At 34.6% G+C, this 21,044-nt stretch overlaps 1 protein-coding gene across 7 annotated transcripts in view; it reads left to right on the top strand.

The window, feature by feature from the left end:
* LOC123265137 (tetraspanin-5) overlaps nucleotides 1–21,044 on the top strand; it is a 160,992-nt gene that overhangs the window by 120,546 nt on the left and 19,402 nt on the right. The window lies entirely within an intron of this gene.

The following is a 21,044-nucleotide window of genomic DNA, read 5'->3' as shown; positions in this document are numbered from 1 at the left end:
CAATATGGATTGCGGGGGTGGACGTTAACAATGAAAATTAAAAATTTCCGACTTCTAGCTCCTACAGACTCAAAATTTTGTAGGAATTTTCTGTAAGTGATGTAAAAATAATTTATAAACGAATTTTAGGATATCTCAATCCACAGGGGGTTGCGGGGGTGGGTATTAACAATGAAAATTTTTAATTTTCAATCTATAGCTCCTACAGACTCCAATTGGGTAGGAATTTTCGCTAAGAGATGTAGAAATAATATACGAACGAATTTTAAGATACCTCACAGGAGTTTGCGGGGGTGGGTGTTAACAATTAAAATTTTGAATTTCCAAGCTATAGCTCCTATAAACTCCAAATTTAGTAGAGGTCTTCTATATGTGATATAAAAATGATCTAATAATGGATTTTACAACGAATCAACTCCATTAATGATCGTGGGGGTGAGTGTTAACCATAAAAAATCTTAATTTTCAAAATATAGCTTCTAAAAACTCTAAATTTGTTAGAAATTTTTTATCTCTTATGTAGAGATCACCTCAAAATGGATTTCAATAAAGTCTACTTCCGATAGGAATTGCGGAGGTGGGTGTTAAAATCTAAAATTTTCATTTCCAAACTGTAACTTCTACAGACTCAAAATTCGGTGAGAATCTTCGTGTATGACGTCTATTTCAGTTAAGGGATTGCGGGGGCATTGATAATGAAAATTTCCCGTTTGTAAAATATAGTTCTTATAGACTCCAAATTTGGTAAAAATCTTCTACATGTGGTGTAGAAATAATCTAAGAGCGGATTTAACGACGAATCACACCCAATAAGGATTGCGAGGGTGGGTGTTGACAAAAAAAATCTTAATTTCCAAAATATAGCTTCTAAAAGCTGTAAATTTGGTAAGAATCTTTTATTTGTCATGTAAAAATCATCTTGAATAGGATCTTACGAAGTTCCTCCCCCACATAGGAGTGCAGGAATGATAATTGTCAAAAAATTCATATTCTTTAAATACAGTTCCTACAAATATCAAATTTGATAGAATCTCAAGAGAAACAGACAAATACCGGGATGGCCTCCAAGTTCAACGGATTTAAATATTTTTCTTACTTTATAGTGATATTTTCTTACAACAATCGTCTCTTTGGCAGCGGCAAAAAAGTCATTGTAACGTTTCCAAAATTTAACATTACATATAGCTATTCAGTCAACGGACTAAGAATTTTACATACATTTTATTTTTGCTGATCACATAATTGATGAATTGTTCTCATTACGGAATTGCGAAAATGTAACAGATTAAAAGCATTGCATTTTCTAAACACATGAGATATAAAAAAGAAATTTGAGATATAGAAAATATGAAAAAAAATAAATAGAAATAAAACATAAAATTTAATTTATTTCCTTTTCAATTCGCCCAGCGAAGCGGGCGGGAAACCGCTAGTGTTTAATAAAAAATAAACTACACGGAAAAAAAATCCTATGAAAAATTATAATGGTAACATCGTAATCCAGGACTAGACTTTCAGTATGTTGATTTTTACGATGCTGCAGTCTACAGAATACAATTAGAATTATTGAAAATTACGATGTTATTTAGTAAATTTTTTTTCCGTAAGAGCAAGTGAATAAGGACGCATACTATATGTTTTAATAAAAGAGAGACAGAGTCCAGTAGTTTGCGACGCCACCACCGAAAGATGACCAACTACTGTACGGAGGGTCTCATAATGTGACTGAACAGAAAATTTAAATATTCCCTCCGATAGCGTAAGGGGATGAACCTTGGACTTGTGGCGGAGAGGACACCGGGTTCGATTCCTCGGTGATACAGAATTATTTTTTCGGTGACCTACACTTCTTTTTAATTTGAGTGATAAAAATTTACGATGTTACATCGTATAAATTATGATGTTTGAGTTCTGGTCCGGTGCTACAATGTCCTATACTAAAAATTACGATGTTATCATCGTAATTTTTCGTAGAATTTTCTTTCCGTGTATTAGCTTCTTGAATTGTAGTTTTTGATTTTCTTAATAAGTTTGATAATAAAATTGTATTTTCGCCATTCGTTTGAAATTAGCTACTTCTGGTTGGCTCCAGACGTTGAAATTAGCATTTTAAATGCAACTTATATGAAAAATATAATGTGTGACGCGGCATGAAATACGATTTCAGACCGAATGATACCAGCCCTCGCTTCGCTCGGGCAGGCAATTTCACTCTGGTCTGAAATCGTTTTTTTCATCCCTAGTCACACAATATACTATTAAATCTATGCTTAAATTGTTCTTTACAATGTGTTTTTATATTTTTCTATTTATATATATATATACACATACCCGACCAGAAATTTAAGTTCGGCGGTGGTTCGTTTCGAATTAGGCATGCCGAATTCCAAGTTCGCGCCGAACCAGGAAGCCAAAGTTGGCCCACGTCCCGGAAGTAACGCAGTCGCGAGTTTGGGCCTAACTTGGCTTCCGACTCAGGCGGTAGTTTGGAAACCACACTTGCTGGTGACTATCCAAGCCTCATTCGGTCCGAATTTGGCTACCTAACTAGGCAGCGATTCAGAAACTAAATTCGCACGGAAGAATCCAAATTGAATCCTTTTTTTGTTTTTAGCTATTGTTATTATAAAGCAAAAATTAATAATAATGGATGCTTATTTTTTTTAATTTACTTTTTAAATTTTAAATATAAATATCGACTTTAGGACAAAATTTTTTAAATATTAAGTAAATAAAAAAAATTTTTTTTTTTTTTTTATTTAGTATTATTTTTTTTATATTTTCGGTCATTTTTTTCGCTTTTTAGGGTTTTTCTTACTATGAAGAAGTTTTTTTTTGATTGGTCGATTTTATGGGTCAAGGGGGAAGGAGATGATGGAGTTAGATACATTAGTCACACACAACACTTAAATTTACCTCACACTCGCCTTAAGAATAATTATAATTAATAATTATTAATTATTAAAAATTTTACATGTCGAACGCGAGACTCGAATACTGTACCCGACGCACGAGAGCCCTATACCATATCGCGACGCTACGCCGATGATGAGCGACCTCTTGCCTCAAGATACTTATAAGCCCGACACTTCGGCAAACATTCGGTTACCGTTGCAACGGTCGAGTTAGGAATTCCGATATTATACCTAAGTGAGGACTTGCCACAGACTTACCTAGTCAAGTTTCATTTTGATAGACCAATCTTCAGAATACCTTTAGTTACTGTTCGGTAAGCTTTTGGTTACCGTTATCTCGTATCAATTTGGCAATTCATGGCGTACCGAACTTAGGCATAGCCACAGGTTTGCCTAAATGGGCCCGAGCTTGGTGAATCGAACTTTGGTAAGCCTCTTTGGTTGCCGTTATTTCATAAGAGTTTGGCAATCCATGACATACCGAACTTAGGCATTTCCACAGTTTTGCCTAAAGAAGCTCGATCGTGGTATGCCAAGTTTCGGAAAACCTTTGGTTACCGTTATTTCATAACAGTTTGGCAACCCATAAAATGCCGAACTTAGGCATTGCCATAGGTTTTCCGAAGTGAGCCCGAACTTGGTGAACCAAACTTCGGTAAGCCTTTGGTTACTGTTATTTCATTACAGTTTGGCAATCCATGATATACCGAACTTAGGTACTGCCACAGGTTTGCCTAAGTAAGGCCGAGCTTGGTGAATCAAACTTCGGTAAGCCTTTGGTTACCATTATTTCGTACTAATTAGGCAATCCATGACATGCCGAACTTAGGTATTGTCACAGGTTTGCCTAAGTGAGCCCGAGCTTGGTGAACCAAACTTCGGTAAACCTTTGGTTACCGTTATTTCGTACTAATTAGGCAATCCATGATATGCCGAACTTAGGCAATGCCAAACTATTACGAGATTACATCGAATGTGGAATTCTTTTGGCATATCAATGTTCGGCTTGCCTAATTTAAAATAAATAAGATCCAAATTGGGCTAGCCTAAGTTCGGAAAGCCAACTTCGCCCCGAACTGATTTTTCGGCATGCCTCACTAAAATTCTAGTCGGGTTGTTGTATAACATTCATTAAATCGATTTCTGCGTAATTTTATATATTGAAAATTCTTAAATAAATGTTACTTGTCTCATTTTGATAAATATTGAATATTAATTGTGTTTTATGGATCATGTAATATTCATACTCCGATATGGTGTAAATTTATTCTAATGTTACACCGGATTTTTAACACCGCAAAAGAGCACCGCTACACCGGTGTTAATACACAGGTGTTACATAGCGGTGTTAAAATGAGTCCATTTTAACACCGCTTTTTTTTACAGTGTATCACTTTTCATAAATACTTATTTTTGCAAATTTTTACATTTTAGATTTGAATGCCCGGGAAAAACGGATTAGATCTGGCCATATATAAACAGATCTGGCCAGATCTTTAAATTGCCCGGGTAAAAAATATTATATGTAATTATATATACTCAAACACAATTATATATGAAAAATGGCCCTATAGAATTATTTCCATAAAAAAAAAAAAAAAACCGGCGCGCGCTGGAACCAAACCTTGGACCTGGCGCTTGAAAATCTAATTCATTACCTGTTTACCTACGAGGTTTCCTTGAAGAGTAGTGTTTGTAATAACTACAAGTAATGCAAATCGTATCCATGATCGATGCGTGATGAACAAAATTTTTTATCAAATTTTCAAATTATTAATTATCAATATACGCTAATAGAAAGATTTTTTAACTATTAACAAATTAATTTATTCGAAGACAATTATTTAATTTATTAAATTCTAATAAATATTTTTTAACATTCAATAAATATTTATTTGGGAGGAAAGTATATTTATTAAAATAGTTTATATAAGTATTTATTAATAGTTAACAAATATAGTTATATCTGGCCAGATATAATAAAATCTTTTTATGTCTGATGTATTTTTCAACCCAGATATAGTTATATCTGTTTAGATCTGATCAGATATGACTAGATCTGTTCATGTCTGATGTATTTTTCAACTCGGATATAGTTATATCTCGGATATAGTTATATCTGTTTAGATCTGATCAGATATGACTAGATCTAATCATATCTGATGTATTTTTCAACTCAGATATAGTTATATCTGTTTAGATCTGATCAGATATGACTAGATCTGATTACGTCTCCAATCCCATATCTGAACAAATATAAATAGATCTAACCAGATATAATTATATCTGGTTAGATCTAAACCTTTTTCCCCGGGTGATTTCTTTTAAAAGATCAATGGGTTCACTTATACTCTCGCTTGTGAATGTGTCTACAAGCGAGAAAGTCATAGATGTGTGTACTATTGAAGGGCTTTTTTTACTCGAAATTTTCTATCTGGAAGATCCTCTTATTTATTACAGACATACAGTAAACTTTTCTTATATTTGACTTGTCCTTTTTCAACGCCTATATAAAACAATTAAATATAAAGAGTTTCCATTATAATCACCAATGTGTTTTGTCTATATAGAATAGAATTTACAAATATAAAAACTAATCTCATTATAAATTCAGTACTTGACGGACAACTTTTATTGTCTCTATAGCGATGTTTTGAAAATTTAGTCTCTATTTGGATATCTGGAGAAATTTTTTGTTTTTTCCTATACCTCTTGTAGTAAAGATATGAACAATTATTGTGTACATCTGTGGGAGTATATATCATAGAACTGGTCAAATACTCAAGTATTTGGTAACAAACTTAGATGCAAAAAAAATGTTTCAAGTATTTCGTAAAGATAAAATTTATGCTAAACTGCGTGACGAAAAATTGTTTATGTTGACAACATTATGTGGATCAGAGAAATTCTCTGAAGAGTTGTTCATTAGTTTTACAAAAACTTTTGAACAGTAAAGATCTACAATTTTCCGACTTCAGATACAGTAAAATGTCGACAAGTGTGATTGTTAGTGATAATAACCTAAATTATAATAAATAACCCAAATTATATATAAATATCCCAAGATGGAATAGCACTCATGATATGATTGAAGTAGGAATTAGTTTAAAAAATAGTTTAAATTTATTCTGGTTGAGTCACGAAAATACTAAAAGTATAAGTATGTTAAGATTAAATGAAAATGAGTGGTTATTACTTGAACAAATATGTATATTTTTAAAAAATTTCAAAATAGTTTCGGAAGCAATTTGTGGTGAAAAATACTTGACGCTACCAATTGTTGTTGTTGCTTTTAACATACTTATCTCAGATATTGATTCCACAATTTTTAAGTTAGACAATAAGGCAAATCGCACTGTTATTGATGAAACTTTATTAATTGCTTTTCAAGCATCTAGAGATAAGATGTTAAAGCATTACAGGAAAACCAATTGGGTTTATTGTTCGAGTTTGATTTTAGATCCTCAGCATAAGGTCGAAATATTCGACAAAACCGATTAGGGTAAAGAAATGAAGAATGAAGCTATCCTATGTTTCGAAGCGTTATAAAAAATACGCTAAAAATACCCTCAATAATCAGCCAACTGAGAGCATAGTCATTGAAAGCTGTAACGATTCTATTAAAAAATTTATTGATATTAATAGCCTGTATAAAACTTCGACAGAAACTTCGAAACATTGGAAAGCTGAGTTTGAAGAGTATTTACGATTAGAAAGAGAAGATAGAAACACAAATATTTTGGAGTGGTGGAAAGTGCATGAAAAAGCTTTTCCTACCCATTCCAAGATGGCCAAAGATTTATTTGGTATAATGGCTACATCCGTACTTGTTGAACGATTATTTTCTACAGCAGGTATGATCATGACAAAATCACGTACATCATTGAAAGATGATGTGATGCGAGCGTTATTATGTTTGAATTCTTGGTCATCGTGTAATTTAAAAGATAAAATTAAGAATGTCAAAACTTAAATAATTTATGTATATTTAAAAATATTGTTGTATAAAGAACGTTTTAATTATAGTTTAAAAATAGTATATTGTGTGACTAGGGATGAAACAAAACGATTTCAGACCAGAGTGAAGTTGCCTGCCCGAGCGAAGCGAGGGCTGGCATCACTCGGTCTGAAATCGGGTTTCATCCCGCGTCACACATTATATTTTTCATATAAGTTGCATTAAAAATGCTATTTTCAATGTCTGGAGCCAACCAGAACTAGATAGTTTCAGACGAACAGCGAAAATACTATTTTATTATGAAACTTATAATAAAATAGAAAGTAATAGTTTATTTTTTACCAAACATTATTCGTAAATTGACAAGTTTTCTTTTATCATTCTTATTTATGCTTAATAACAGAATTATGATATGTCAATACAGTTAACGGTTAGAATGACAATTATAAAGGTATAAAATAAACAAACAATTGATAGAATTGAAAATAAAGCTGCAACTTCACCTCGCGGACAGAAAATCGTCATTTTCTGTCCGCCGGGAAGAAATAATTGATACCTGCCCGGCACAGTTGCATTGGTCTGAAATTGTCTAGTTTCGGTTGGCTCAACAGGCATTGAAACTTACATTTTCAATGCAGGTTATATGAAAAATAATTTATTATTTATTTTTCATTTCATATGATATTTGTTCTTAATATTTAGAACTAAGCGAGACAAGACGAGACAACAGGTAACGAGACGATGAGACCGAGACGAGACAACTAGTAACGAGACGAGACCGAGACTCGAACGAGACTTAAATTTTTCGGAATTTACGAGACCGAGACGAGATTTTTAGTATTCTCGCCTACTCTCGTCTCGTGTGAAGCCCTATTAATAGAGGTATAATATTTTAATTAGGATCATTCAAATAATTTATAAGCGAACTATAACGGCGTCAAAATTAAAAAAAAATCACCCTCTAAAAAATAAGGAGTTAGACCAATTGCTAATTAGACCGTCGATATCAAATTATCTCGATGTGATTTCTTAATTATCGAAAATTTATATTCCATGTTTTATTCAAAATTTAATTTCTTTTTACGGTTTTAAAAAATTATTATAAATTTTATTATGAAGCTGTTAATTAGTTTTAAATAAATATTAATTAATAATATAATTAATTCCTTTTCTTGCACTTAAAATATTAAACCTACCTTCATCGGCCCAAAATATCATAAAAACATTATAGAGGTCATAACTTAACGGAAAATGAAAAAGATAAATTTTTACCTAATTTTTTAAGTGGGCCGGTGTGCCCCGAGTGGGCCGCTGTGCCCCACCCTCCCCTAATGTAGAAATCATCTCGAATAGGATCTTACGAAATTCTTCCTAACATGGGAGTGCGGGAGTGATCATTGTCAAAAAATTCATATTCTTTAAATACAGCTCCTACAGATATAAAATTTGATAGAATCTTAAGAGAAACAGGAAATTACAGGGATGGTCTTCAAGGTCAACCGATTTGAATATTTTTTTCTTCATGTCAATCATTATTGATTTTCGGAAGATAGCCACGGGAATGTTATAGTGATTGCACATCCACAGATTCGGTAGAATCTGGCACCAAGTTCCGTTTAAATCCGTTGTAAACGGAGCGCCAGACTACCAAGTGTGTTTACCGTAAGCAGAACGATATTTTCAGGTTGCAAAATTTTATTAATTCTACAGACCTTTTTTTTCTTAAATAATACTCTATAATAATACGTTATATGTTATATTATGAATATTAATTAATAATGGTCATTGAAAATAATGAATTCTATTTAAAATTAATTAAATTCACTAGCACAAACTATAGCGACCCAGATTTTTAGATCCTGACTTTTTTCTTATGGAGAAGTGACATGCCACAGACTAAATAATTCGAGAATGCATGGTTATCCTTCTATAGATGGAAAACTACAGTTAAAAAAAATATTTCACAGCTTGCACCTAGACCCGCTAGGGTGCGCTGGAATTATTTCTACATAAACTGTAGCTTCGAGGGGATAGTTTGCTATGAAAAATGCAGCCAACGCAAAAGTTAAGTTGGTACCAATTGTAAATTTTTATTATAATTACAAAAAATACTAAAGTCCGAACAAAAACAGGGGATCATCTGAGTGATCCGAACGGAAATGTAGCCAATGTAATAATTATAAAGGAATTCAAAAAGTAACTTGCTTTCTTACAAGTTATATACATTTAACATTTCATAGATAACACTTAATAGAGGTCAAATAATAGTAAACCCTATGTAATAAAATACACACATCAAAACATTTAAATATCATATTTGTGATATTTGTGATACACAACCTTTTATTACTAAATAAGAATAATTCTTCTTGAAAATTTTTATTTATTAAAATATGGAAAGATTGATTATTGAAATAAAACAACTAATTGCTTATTTAATTTGAAATTATTTATTTTTCTTTGTAAAATAATTTTTTTTTTTAATTATATAAAATAGTAAAATCAGACTGTTTGAAAGATTACCGTACATAGTTTATTTTAATTTAATAGAATTATAAATTTAAATGATATTAATAAACTTTTATTTATTTCAAACGTAGAACATTATGTCATTTATTTATATCGGTTAAATAAACGATTAGTTGTTATATTTCAATAATCAATCCTTACATATTGTAATAAATAAAAAAAATAAATATTTTCAAGAAGAATTATTCTTATTTAGTAATAAAAGGTTGTGTTTAAATTTAACTATATCATACTATATCATTTGAATTTACTCCACCGCCAGTTACCGAACAAAACTTACCTTACCGACAGCTAATTTTTTACTTATGACTTAGAAGACAGATCAATTGTCGTTGTTTTGTAAAGTTTCATTGCTTACAGTTAAATTTTTTCACAAATATGGTATTTAAATGTTTTAATGTGTGTATTTTATTACATAGGATTTACTATTATTTAATCTCTATTTAGTGTTATATATGAAGTGTTAAATGTATATAACTTGTTAGAAAGCAAGTTACTTTTTGAATTCCTTTACAATTATTACATTGGCCTTATTCCGTTCAGATCACTCAGATGACCCCAAAAACAGTTTCACTGTAAAAAAAATTGCGCCAAGTCCACGTTCATAAGACTATTAAGAAAAAAAAATTTTTTTTTCTTTACAAAAAGATATAAAATTAAAAAATCCAAGTAACCGATATGATTTTATATAATTTTCGGAAATTAAAAAACATTTTGTTGTAAATTTAAAAATTAAAGAAATAATTTTGGAACGTATTTGGTGTGCGTCATTGTTTATGTCAAATTTTTTTAAGTCCTAGTAGATAGATTTTATGAATTTCATAAAACGTAAAATATTTTGCAACCACACACACTAAACACAGCTGCATTTAAAAGCGGAACTCAAAATTCCAATTTTAAAAGGTTCTTCACGGAAGTTACATTTTGGCACACCCTAATATATATATTAGGGTGGGTCAAAAAAAACTTTTATTTTTTTTTTTGATTTCATACACCAAAACTTGTTGCTAGGCACCTTTAGAAAGTACTCACCCAGTATGGGCTCTTAATATTAATGGGAACATTATCCTCATCATAGTTTTCTATTTTCAACTTAGTTTGGTATTAAAATGGTCATATCTCATCACCAATGGCTTGTTAAGCCCGTACCATCGTCAATATTTGTAGCAAATTAAATGCTCTACAAAAATGGTCTCTTATACTTTTTCGATAAATCTTACCATTTAAAAGAAATTTAAGGTCAAAAATTGAAGAATTAAAAAAAAAAATAACTTTTTTTTCTGAATTTTGTTACTGACTGAGTAATAATTATTATCGAATAAGCTGCCTTTATTCTTGTAGAAAATTTAACGCTCTACAAAAATGGTCTTTATACTTTTTGATTACTCGAACCATTTCGAAGATATTCCCATTCGAATTCCAATATGCACTGATATTCATAATTTTTTGATAATTATTTTCAACTTACACATTTAATTTATCAATTTAATTTATTTTTAGATAATTCATGATTCAGAAAGTTTCTTATTCAAGAATTATTATTGGGTACATAACTAGAATAACAAATTCGGTTTCATCATATGAAATTTTATATTTTAATATAATAATAATACAAAAATATATTAATTTTTTTATATTTAGTTATCAAAATTGACTTTTATTACAGCTAGGAATTTCGCTCAATGTTCTTTGACAACTTGCAGTAATTATTGAAACTGGTGTTTGTTTTTGTCAAACACTGATTGTATTCAGATACCAACGCTACTCCACGCTCTGCAACGTCATTAACAACTTTCAATTGCTTGAACTATTCTTCATTTTCTTTTATAACTCTCATCCGATGTCCATAATTCAATATCGACATCAAGAAAATCATATGGTAGATCAAAGATTTTGAACAAATTTAATGATTTTTGAGAAACGAAATCACTCAAATCGTTTTGAATAATCGAATTGATGTTCTTTCGGTCAATCTCAAATCTCTTAACTTTAGAATTTATACTATCTCGAGTTTTCACAGCGTCTACTATCCATTTGTCATGACATCGAATGATTCATTGCACTACATTAGTACCAGAAGTCGGAATGTCATTTTTTCCATAACTGTATAACCTCATCAGCTACATTTTTAGCACTTTGTTTCACAGAATATTTAAGAAAATTTAGATGATGAAAAAGACACACATAACCTCTTTCACTGTAGGTAATTTAAGTTCAAGAATTTTTGGCATCGGTTTGCCGATTAAAAGGATTTCTTTATTCATATTAAGTATCTTTTGAATTAATGAACCGATTTCTACGCGGCTGGTAGCATTCGACGCAGTTTTTAAGCTTCATGAAGAATCTTCAAGTTTAAATCCATAGAGCGAAAAGTTTCGGCGAAATCCCAAAAACACTTTTTTCGGTTTTATTTCGTCAACCATAACTCACGAACGAATCAACCGATTTTGACTGGACTGGCGGTGATCGACGTGGTTTTTGATGTTGAAAGCTGATTAGTTTTTGGAATTGATCGGTAAAGCCGTTTAAAAGTTATCCCAAAAACTACTTTTGAAAAAAATTTTTTGCAGTTTTCTTGCGATTTCTCAAAAATCTACCGATTCGAATCATTCCAAAGTATTTTCAAAGTCTAAATTTGGTCAAGCCCTTTAGAATGGAACCAGCCGCGATCAAATCGGTCAAGCCGTTCAAAAGTTATGAGGTTTACATACATCCACACACACACACACACACACACACACACACACACACACACACACACACACACACACACACACACACACACACACACACACACACACACACACACACACACACACACACACACACACACACACACACACACACACACACACACACACACACACACACACACACACAGCCTGGGCAGTGGACTGGGGCAGTAAGCAGACTAATGCACGAGGAAGAGAGCTGCTAGAAGCTCTTTCTACACTAGATGTAGTCTTGCTCAACAGTGGTGACACGCCGACCTACACCAAAGGTGACGCAAGCTCGATCGTAGACGTCACTTTTGTCAGTACCAGCCTTGCTAAAGGTAACACTAACTGGAAGGTACTGGACATCTACGCTGCCAGTGACCATCATGCGATACTCTGGGAAACGTCAAACGACCAGAACCTCAGGGGGCCTATCAAGCAATTTAACACCGTCGGTTGGAAGGTGAAATCTCTTGACCCAGAAGTATTGCTAACAGCCCTCGATAGTGATCCGATAGAGACTGGATGTGCAGAAGAACATACTAAGGCCCTGATGATGCGAGTAACACAAGCTTGTGATGCCAGTATGCCTCGCAAACGTGTTATGAATTCAAGACCTGCGGTACACTGGTGGAATGATCATATCAGCAACCTCCGTAAAGAGTGTCATCGAAAGAGAAGGTCTTGACGGCGTCAATGGTTTCCTGAACCAGTAATTCGGCCTCTTCTACGCTGTCTACTACTACCGTGGCCGCAACGTCGTCTGCAAAGCCCGTTAGCTCTACTTATTTTGGAAACGAGATTTTAAGAAGCTCGTCGTAGTCCGTAATCCATAGACTGGGCCCCATTATTGAGCCTTGCGGTACGCCAGCCGTTATGGCGTATTCTTGTGGGCCTTCCGTAGTTTCTGCTATTAGCTTTCTTTCGACCAGGTAGTTGTCGACTAGTGTCAGATTCTCTGGCTGCGCGTCAAACTTGTGCTCCAGATCATCTAAAATGTCTCTCCAATTTGCGCTGTTAAATGCGTTTTTGACATCTAGCGTGAGAAGGAGACATACTTTACGAGCTATGAGGCTACCAGACCATGCTTGTGTTGCTGTCTTTATATTTTCCTCGATCTCTCCGTCGAACGACCTTTCCGGAAGCCATGCTAGTTGGTGGCAAAACCTCCAGCACGGTCGATGTCGTTGTGAAGTCTCCCTTGTATGAGCTTCTCGAGCAGTTTTCCAGAAATGTCTAGCATACAGAGTGGTCTAAACGACGAAGGTGTTACGGGGGTTCCCTTTTCTTTGTCTAAGAGAACCAATCTCTGCTGCTTCCAGACCGCGGGGAACGTGCCAGTTGCCAAGCATGCGTTGTAGGTGTTCAGGAGTATGTCTGGGTGTTCCAGGGCTACAATCTTGATCACCGCTGCCGGGATGCCATCAGGTCCAGGTGCCTTTGCTGTTTTGAGTGACTTGGCCGCGTCTTGTAGTTCCTTAGTTGTAAAGGGTGTTCCTTCGCTGTTTTTAGCGTAGTGTTTCTTCTCCCGCGGCGGGTGTTTGGGGAAAAGCTCCGCTACAATGCTGTCTATTAAGGCAGGAGACTTCGGCGCTTCTGGTGAAGCCTTTCTAAGTCGTTTGGTGACAATTTGGTAGGCTTTGCCCCAGATGTCCTTGTCGAGATCATTACAGATCTGTTTCCACAATATCGCTTTTCTTGCTTTAATGGCTCGGTTTAGCGTCTTTTTGGCCTGCTTGCACTCTTTTGAATACAAGTCCACGCTTGGGGAGCGTTTCGCGGCTCTCATTGCGCGGCGACGTAGCTTATGACATCTTTTGCGAAGTTCTGCTATGTCTGTTGACCACCAGTACGCCGGCCTGTGGAAACTCCTATTTTTCAGCCGCGGCATAGAGGCGTCACATGCGGCAGCAATCTCCTTCATCATATTTAGCACTGCCTTTTCCGTCTCGCTGCAGGTATCCGGAGTCGGGTTGTTCTGCAGGATAGACCAGCTTCGTGCAAGTGAAGCTCGCAATGCCTCTGAATCAAGCCTTCTGGCATTCCTCTTCCGCTTAGAAAGGTCGCGTTGTGAAACCGGAGTAGATGACAATCCAACGTTGAATGTCACAAACTGGTGGTCACTGCCACTGTATTCTTCGGATACAGTCCAGTCTTCGATCATGTTGGCAGTCCTTGGAGTCGCCAACGAAATGTCGAGGATGGACTCTTGGTACCCTGGTCTTCTAAAGGTCGTGGTGCTCCCGGTGTTCAGCACTATGAGGTCGAGTCTAGCCGCGACGTCAGCGACCTCGTTACCTCTGGTGTCGGAGAAAGCAGCGCCCCACTCAGCCGATTTAGCGTTGAAGTCTCCGGCTACAATGACTTCGCCGTTGAACTTAGTGACCGCATCTTCTATATTTGCCAGTTTCTGTCGGAACACACTAATCCCTTTGTTAGGTGAGAGATAGACGCTCATGAAGTAAGTTGTGGGCGTTTGAATCCAGACAAAACCTGCTCCACTTCCGCTGTTGTTGACGGTAACGTTCTTTGTGTTCACAATCCAAATTGCTGCCGTGCCAGTTTCGTCTACGAACCATGCTTTACCTTCGATGTTTAGATATTGCTCGCAGATAAAGCAGACGTCGATTTTATCTTCAAAGACACGCTGGTTCAGCAGGTTTTGCGCCAAGGCGCACCTATTCAAGTTGCCTTGTAGTATGCGTGTCATTTCTGCCCTCTCTTGGCTTCTGCAAGTGCTATGCGGAATGCCCTGCAAGCTCCAGTGCCAGAAATATGGCATAGACCATCCTGGGCATCTTTGTCCGGAACACAAAGGAAACATTTTGGCTTCTCCGTGCAGTTTACGGCCTTGTGGTTCTCTCCGCCACATTTGTAGCAGCACCTGCTTCTGTTTGGTCCCGCACACTGGCGTGTTTGGTGTCCAAAACTAAGACATTTAAAACAGCGGGTTAGTTTTGCAACTGGGCGTATACGTCAGTTTACCCAACCGATCATTATATGGGCCTTGTCAAGGGCCTTAATCGCACTGGCCTCGTCTACTTCGCAGAAGGCTGCCCGATTTCCTCGTGGTGTGGGTTTTGTCAAATTTATCCGTTTGACCTTCAGGTTGTCAGTGAATTCACGTTTGAGTGCTTCACAGACTTCGCTCTCAGTAGAGATTTCGTCCAAGTCGAGGATCTCGATCGTTGTTGTTGGTGTTAGCGTCTTTACCGTGCCGATGTTTGCAGTGTATGACCTTACTGCATCGGTGAAAGCCTTGCTGTCTTCGGTTTTTTGAGCCATTTCAAGGAGAACACCTCCGTGTTTCGTCTTTTTAATAGACTTTATGTCTACGCCCGTCTCGACAGGGCTTACCTTGGCCTTGATTTCCTTTAGGATATCGGCATAAGTTTGGCCGTCTACTGGTTGGACAAGAACAGCCTTAGTTCTTGTCTTCTTTCTCCTCGGTTTCTTAGAGGCACCCTTACTTGGCTGGTTTTGAGCTTTATTAGGGGAAGCCGCTGTTTCATGCTCTTTTTCCTTCTTCTTCCTATTTCAGGCCACTGTAGTCCAGACGTCCTCCCGGGCTGTCTTTTTCTGTGGTGGCTTCTCGATTATTGAAGAAGGGCTGGGCGTAGACAGCTGCCTCTTCTTGTTATTGTCCTTTCCTTGCTGTGGTAATTTTTTAGGAGTGACCAAAGATGGCTGTGGTTTTTTGGTCAAACTCGGAGTAGTTTGGGTCGTTGAGCCCGACATGCCTGGTGATTTGTTGGCTAACCTATATGCTGTAGTGATAGATGTAACCAATTTTCTAATCTCATGATGGAGATTCTTCTTGTCTTTTATAAACTCGGCTAACTCTTCGATCTTGATGCCGAGCCTCTCCATTGGTGACTATTGGCCTGTAACGGTCGGTACAGAGTTGATTCTTTCTCGGTAGGTTTGATTAGTGACAGGAGCAAAAGGTCCTCCACTTTTTGGAGGAATGTTGCTCAGCTGTCTGTGCTCTGCCATCTGGGCTGATTTCGTACTCCCTGTAACCTTGCTAGCATTGCTAGACAGCAGAGCCATGGGGTCTATTCCGCTGTTCAAACGGTCGCTTGATAACGACGAGTTCAGGCCCGTTTGCACGCCTTCCCTCGCCGGCACTGAGGTATCCCCCCTCTGCACCGTAGACGATGTTTGAAATTGATCTGGCATTTTCATATCATCTTTTGCTAGGTTTTGGTCCATCCCGAGTATTCTATTACCTCGGTACCCGACGCATCTGATGTGCAGATATGCCGGGCATTCCTCTATCCGCCACCTGGGGAGGTGCCCGATGCGGGACCCAGCAAGCCCGACACGAGCATACAGACATAGTGACAACCTCGCGGGGATAGTCAGGGAAGCTTCCTGTGACCTTCAAACGTCAAGATCTGATGAAAACTCGATTTTTGCAAAACGGGGTGAAAACAATAACTTACCGATTTTTGAAAATCTTCGATTTTCTTAGCGGGAAGTTAAAAATAAAAGTTTTTTTTGTCCCACCCTAATATATGGGTGATTCTCTGTAAGGACGTCTTAAATCTGTACAAAATTGTCCGACCAAATTATTTTTGATTTTATTAGAAAAAAAATTAACAAGGGCTACAGAACTATCAGCTTAATTATAATAAATAAACAGCCGAATTAATTTTTGCTTTTTCGATATTTGCGTATCTTTTGCCATATAACATGACAGGGGACTGATTGCCAGGGGACTGATTTTTTTTATCAAATTAAGAAAAATCAAGCAAACTATTTTAATGCATTCAACTTTTTAAGTTCTCAGTGAATGATTACATTAATTAGAATAATATTAAGACTTATGGATCCAATTTTATAAATAAATTATAAACAAAAATAGCTGCCAGGGGACTAAGTTTTGAAGTGGCCCAGACACATATTTCCGGCACAAACGGTGCTTTGACACTAAATAAAATGGCGATAAAGCGCTAGCAGCCCTATGGTTATTAACTTAAGGCTAGTTAGATCTTTATAAACCTTACAAAAGGTAAAATAACACGCTAGATTTTTTTTTTTTGATGGCTTTGAACTTCTGGCAGGGGACTGATCTTAAAATACCTGGAACAAACTTTGGTTTAATGAATTTATATACACTGATAAAAAAATTGACTTGACTCAAGAGCCAAACTCTTGAACCAAGAATTCAATTTTGAAGAAAATGATTTTCTTGAGTCAAGAGAATAAATTCTCGAGCCAAGAAATTATTCTCGGTCGAAGAAAATTTTCTTGAGTCAAGAATTTATTCTCTTGACACAAGAAAATCATTTTCTTCAAAATGGAATTCTTGGTTCAAGAGTTTGGCTCTTGAGTCAAGATAATTTTTTGATCAGTGTATATAATGAAACAAATTAACTTTCGGTACTTTTTATTGGAGAAGATTATTAGTTTACTAATTAAGTTTATAAACATTATGGACCAAATTATATATTATTGACGAATAACTTAAAATTTAATCTTAAAGTTTTAATTTTGGGACTGGGACAGCCCAGGAGACTGACATTTCGGTGTTTTACGAATTTATAGCAAAAAAACCAAAATTTATTCCATTTTAGTTTTCAATGCTCGAAATAGAAATGTTTTTTTACTTTCGTAATAAATTTTTTTTAGTAACAAAATAACAATTTTTCTAATAAAAAAAATGCCTGGGACAGCAAAAAACATCCTTACAGAGAATCACCCATATATATATATTAGGGTGTGCCAAAATGTAACTTCCGTAGAGAACCTTTTAAAATTGGAATTTTGAGTTCCGCTTTTAACAAGGGCTGCGTTTGGGCATTTCCTGAGATATTTTGGTGTGATACGATGTATTTGATTTTCATAGAATTTTTTAACAGGAGATTTAATTGGGTACTTCCGGCAAAATTTTGAATTTTTACCGGAAATGCCCAAACTAAGCTTCTGTTAAAAAATTCAATGAAAATCAAATACATCATCTCACACCAAAATATCTCAGGAAATGCCCAAACGCAGCCCCTGTTAAAAGCGGAACTCAAAATTCCAATTTTAAAAGGTTCTCCACGGTAGTTACATTTTGGCACACCTTAATATATATATATATATATATATATATATATTTATATCTCTAGCCACTTGTATTTCTGCTTGTGTACTATTAAAGTCATCACTACTTAATCTTGAATGAAGAATATTTGGATGTTTACTGAAAAAAAAAAAAAAAAAAAAAAAATTGACAGAATTTTATTGTAATAAAAATAAAAAATTTTGAGCTAGAAAAAATGTTTGTATAGTAATTAAACTATTAGAAAACTTACGGTGTAACAGGCATTGAAGTTACTGAAGTAGAAACTGCCACTATTACTAAAATCAATAGGAGTAACCATCCGAATACTGATTGCCTAAACATTGTTGTATTAATTTTCTTATGCGACTCCGTTAAAAACAAGGAAAATTTTCAATGCTTATATTAGATTCTGAAATCTAATTTATATAATAGAATGTTATTAAATTTATATTAAATAAAATATTTCAAACACCAACCACAAAATTCACAAAAAATATATATTGTATTAAAATGCTAAAAAATTTTCACAAATAAAATGTTGTTCTATTCAAACTTGTTGTAAAATAGTTGGAATTTAAAAGGATATGACTTGTCTGATTGTTTGTTATAAATAATAACATGAAGTAGTTTTTAAAACTGAAAAAATATACTGCGACCGATAACTACGACTAAAATCTCTTTATATATATAAAAGTTCGAAGCAATGTCACAATTGTCACTTAATCATATTACGTTTTCGTTAACGTTATTTAACAACGTATTTAAATACATACAGGTGTCTCATTTATAACTTTAATATCAAAGCGCATACGTGAACAATTGATAATTCAATGCCTACAAGCGAAACTTTTATCAATTGAGTGTAGTCTAATAAATCTATTTTACATTTTAAATTAAGGAGACGTCATTACAAATTTAAAAATTTTTCTTCAACGTCAATCAAGCTAATCGCCTAAAGAAAAGCGAACTAAGTTTCAAATTAATTAAAAAAAAATTCCACTCTAAATATGTGATGATTTATGATATTTTGATCATAAAAATTTGATCTCGAATATTGTACTAATAATAATAATAATAATAATAATAATAATAATAATAATAATAATAATAATAATAATAATAATAATAATAATAATAATAATAATAATAATAATAATAATAATAATAATAATAATAATAATAATAATAATAATAATAATAATAATAATAATAATAATAATAATAATAATAATAATAATAATAATAATAATAATAATAATAATAATAATAATAATAATAATAATAATAATAATAATAATAATAATAATAATAATAATAATAATAATAATAATAATAATAATAATAATAATAATAATAATAATAATAATAATAATAATAATAATAATAATAATAATAATAATAATAATAATAATAATAATAATAATAATAATAATAATAATAATAATAATAATAATAATAATAATAATAATAATAATAATAATAATAATAATAATAATAATAATAATAATAATAATAATAATAATAATAATAATAATAATAATAATAATAATAATAATAATAATAATAATAATAATAATAATAATAATAATAATAATAATAATAATAATAATAATAATAATAATAATAATAATAATAATAATAATAATAATAATAATAATAATAATAATAAATTGCGGGCTCTAGTGACTGCCAAAAAGTCACTAGAGAAAAGGCTGAAGCGGTTGGTCGACAACTCGTTGTTTCGATCCAGCCCTTCACGCTTTCTGACATCAAAGACCGATGTTACCGGGAATTATCCAACACCTGAGCGGGTGGAAGCTTTTGGACTGAGTTGTATGGAGATCAACCAAACGTGAACGCCAATACTCCAGCTCTGCACGACTTTAAAGCATTCTGTCGGGAACACCGTAGACAGAATGCTGATGAAGAGAGCCCTGCAGTCAGTGTGAATGAAGTTCGTTCAGCTCTAAATGGCAGCAAAATTGGGCTGCCCCGGGACCAGATGGCATAAATGTCTTTTGGTGGAAGAAGTTTACTTCTACCCACCTCCATCTGGCCCGTATATTTACATCGTACATCAGAGCTGACGAACCGATTCCAGACTGGCTCGTGGAAGGGCGAACCGTACTGATACCAAAAAAAGGTGACTTGTCTGACCCAAAGAATTACAGGCCTATCACCTGCTTGAATGCGGTTTATAAAATTTTTACAAAAATTTTAAACAACCGTATTTTGCAGGAGATAGAACCTGTATGGCAACAGATATATGAACAGCGTGGCAGCAAAAGAGGCCTGTCAGGTTGCAAAGAGAACTTGATAGTTGATCGATGTGTTACACAAGATGCGATCTACTATCAACGCAACTTGTCAATGGCCTGGATCGACTATCGCAAGGCATTTGACTCAACTTCTCATGAGTTGATTTTATATCTCCTCAAATGCCTGGGGGTCAATCCTGAAATAGTGGAATGCATTCGGCGTACAATGCAGCTTTGGCGAACGCGTTTTCACATTGGAAGTGGAAACGCATTGCACATAACCGGAGTTGTAGAGTACAAACGAGGGGTCTTCCAAGGTGATTCCTTAAGCCCTCTGCTGTTTTGCATCTCACTGCTGCCTATATCTGTTGCTCTCCGTAAAACTCGTGGGTACTCAGTGGGGCCTCCGGGTGATCGAAAATACTCGATTACCCATCTGCTTTATATGGATGACCTGAAGCTGTATAGTGCTGATGAAGATCATCTACAGGCGGCTCTTAACATCGTAGCAGAGTACACGCGGGATGTTGGAATGTCTTTTGGGTTGGACAAGTGTGCGGTCGTACATCTGGCGAGGGGTAAGTGCTCTGTTACGGGTGATGATGTCGAGTT

Source organism: Cotesia glomerata, linkage group LG5, assembly GCF_020080835.1.
Source record: "Cotesia glomerata isolate CgM1 linkage group LG5, MPM_Cglom_v2.3, whole genome shotgun sequence".
Classification (NCBI taxonomy): Eukaryota; Metazoa; Arthropoda; class Insecta; order Hymenoptera; family Braconidae; genus Cotesia; species Cotesia glomerata.
The sequence above is the reverse complement of the archived record's forward strand: the minus strand, read 5'-3'. Positions and strand labels throughout refer to the sequence as shown.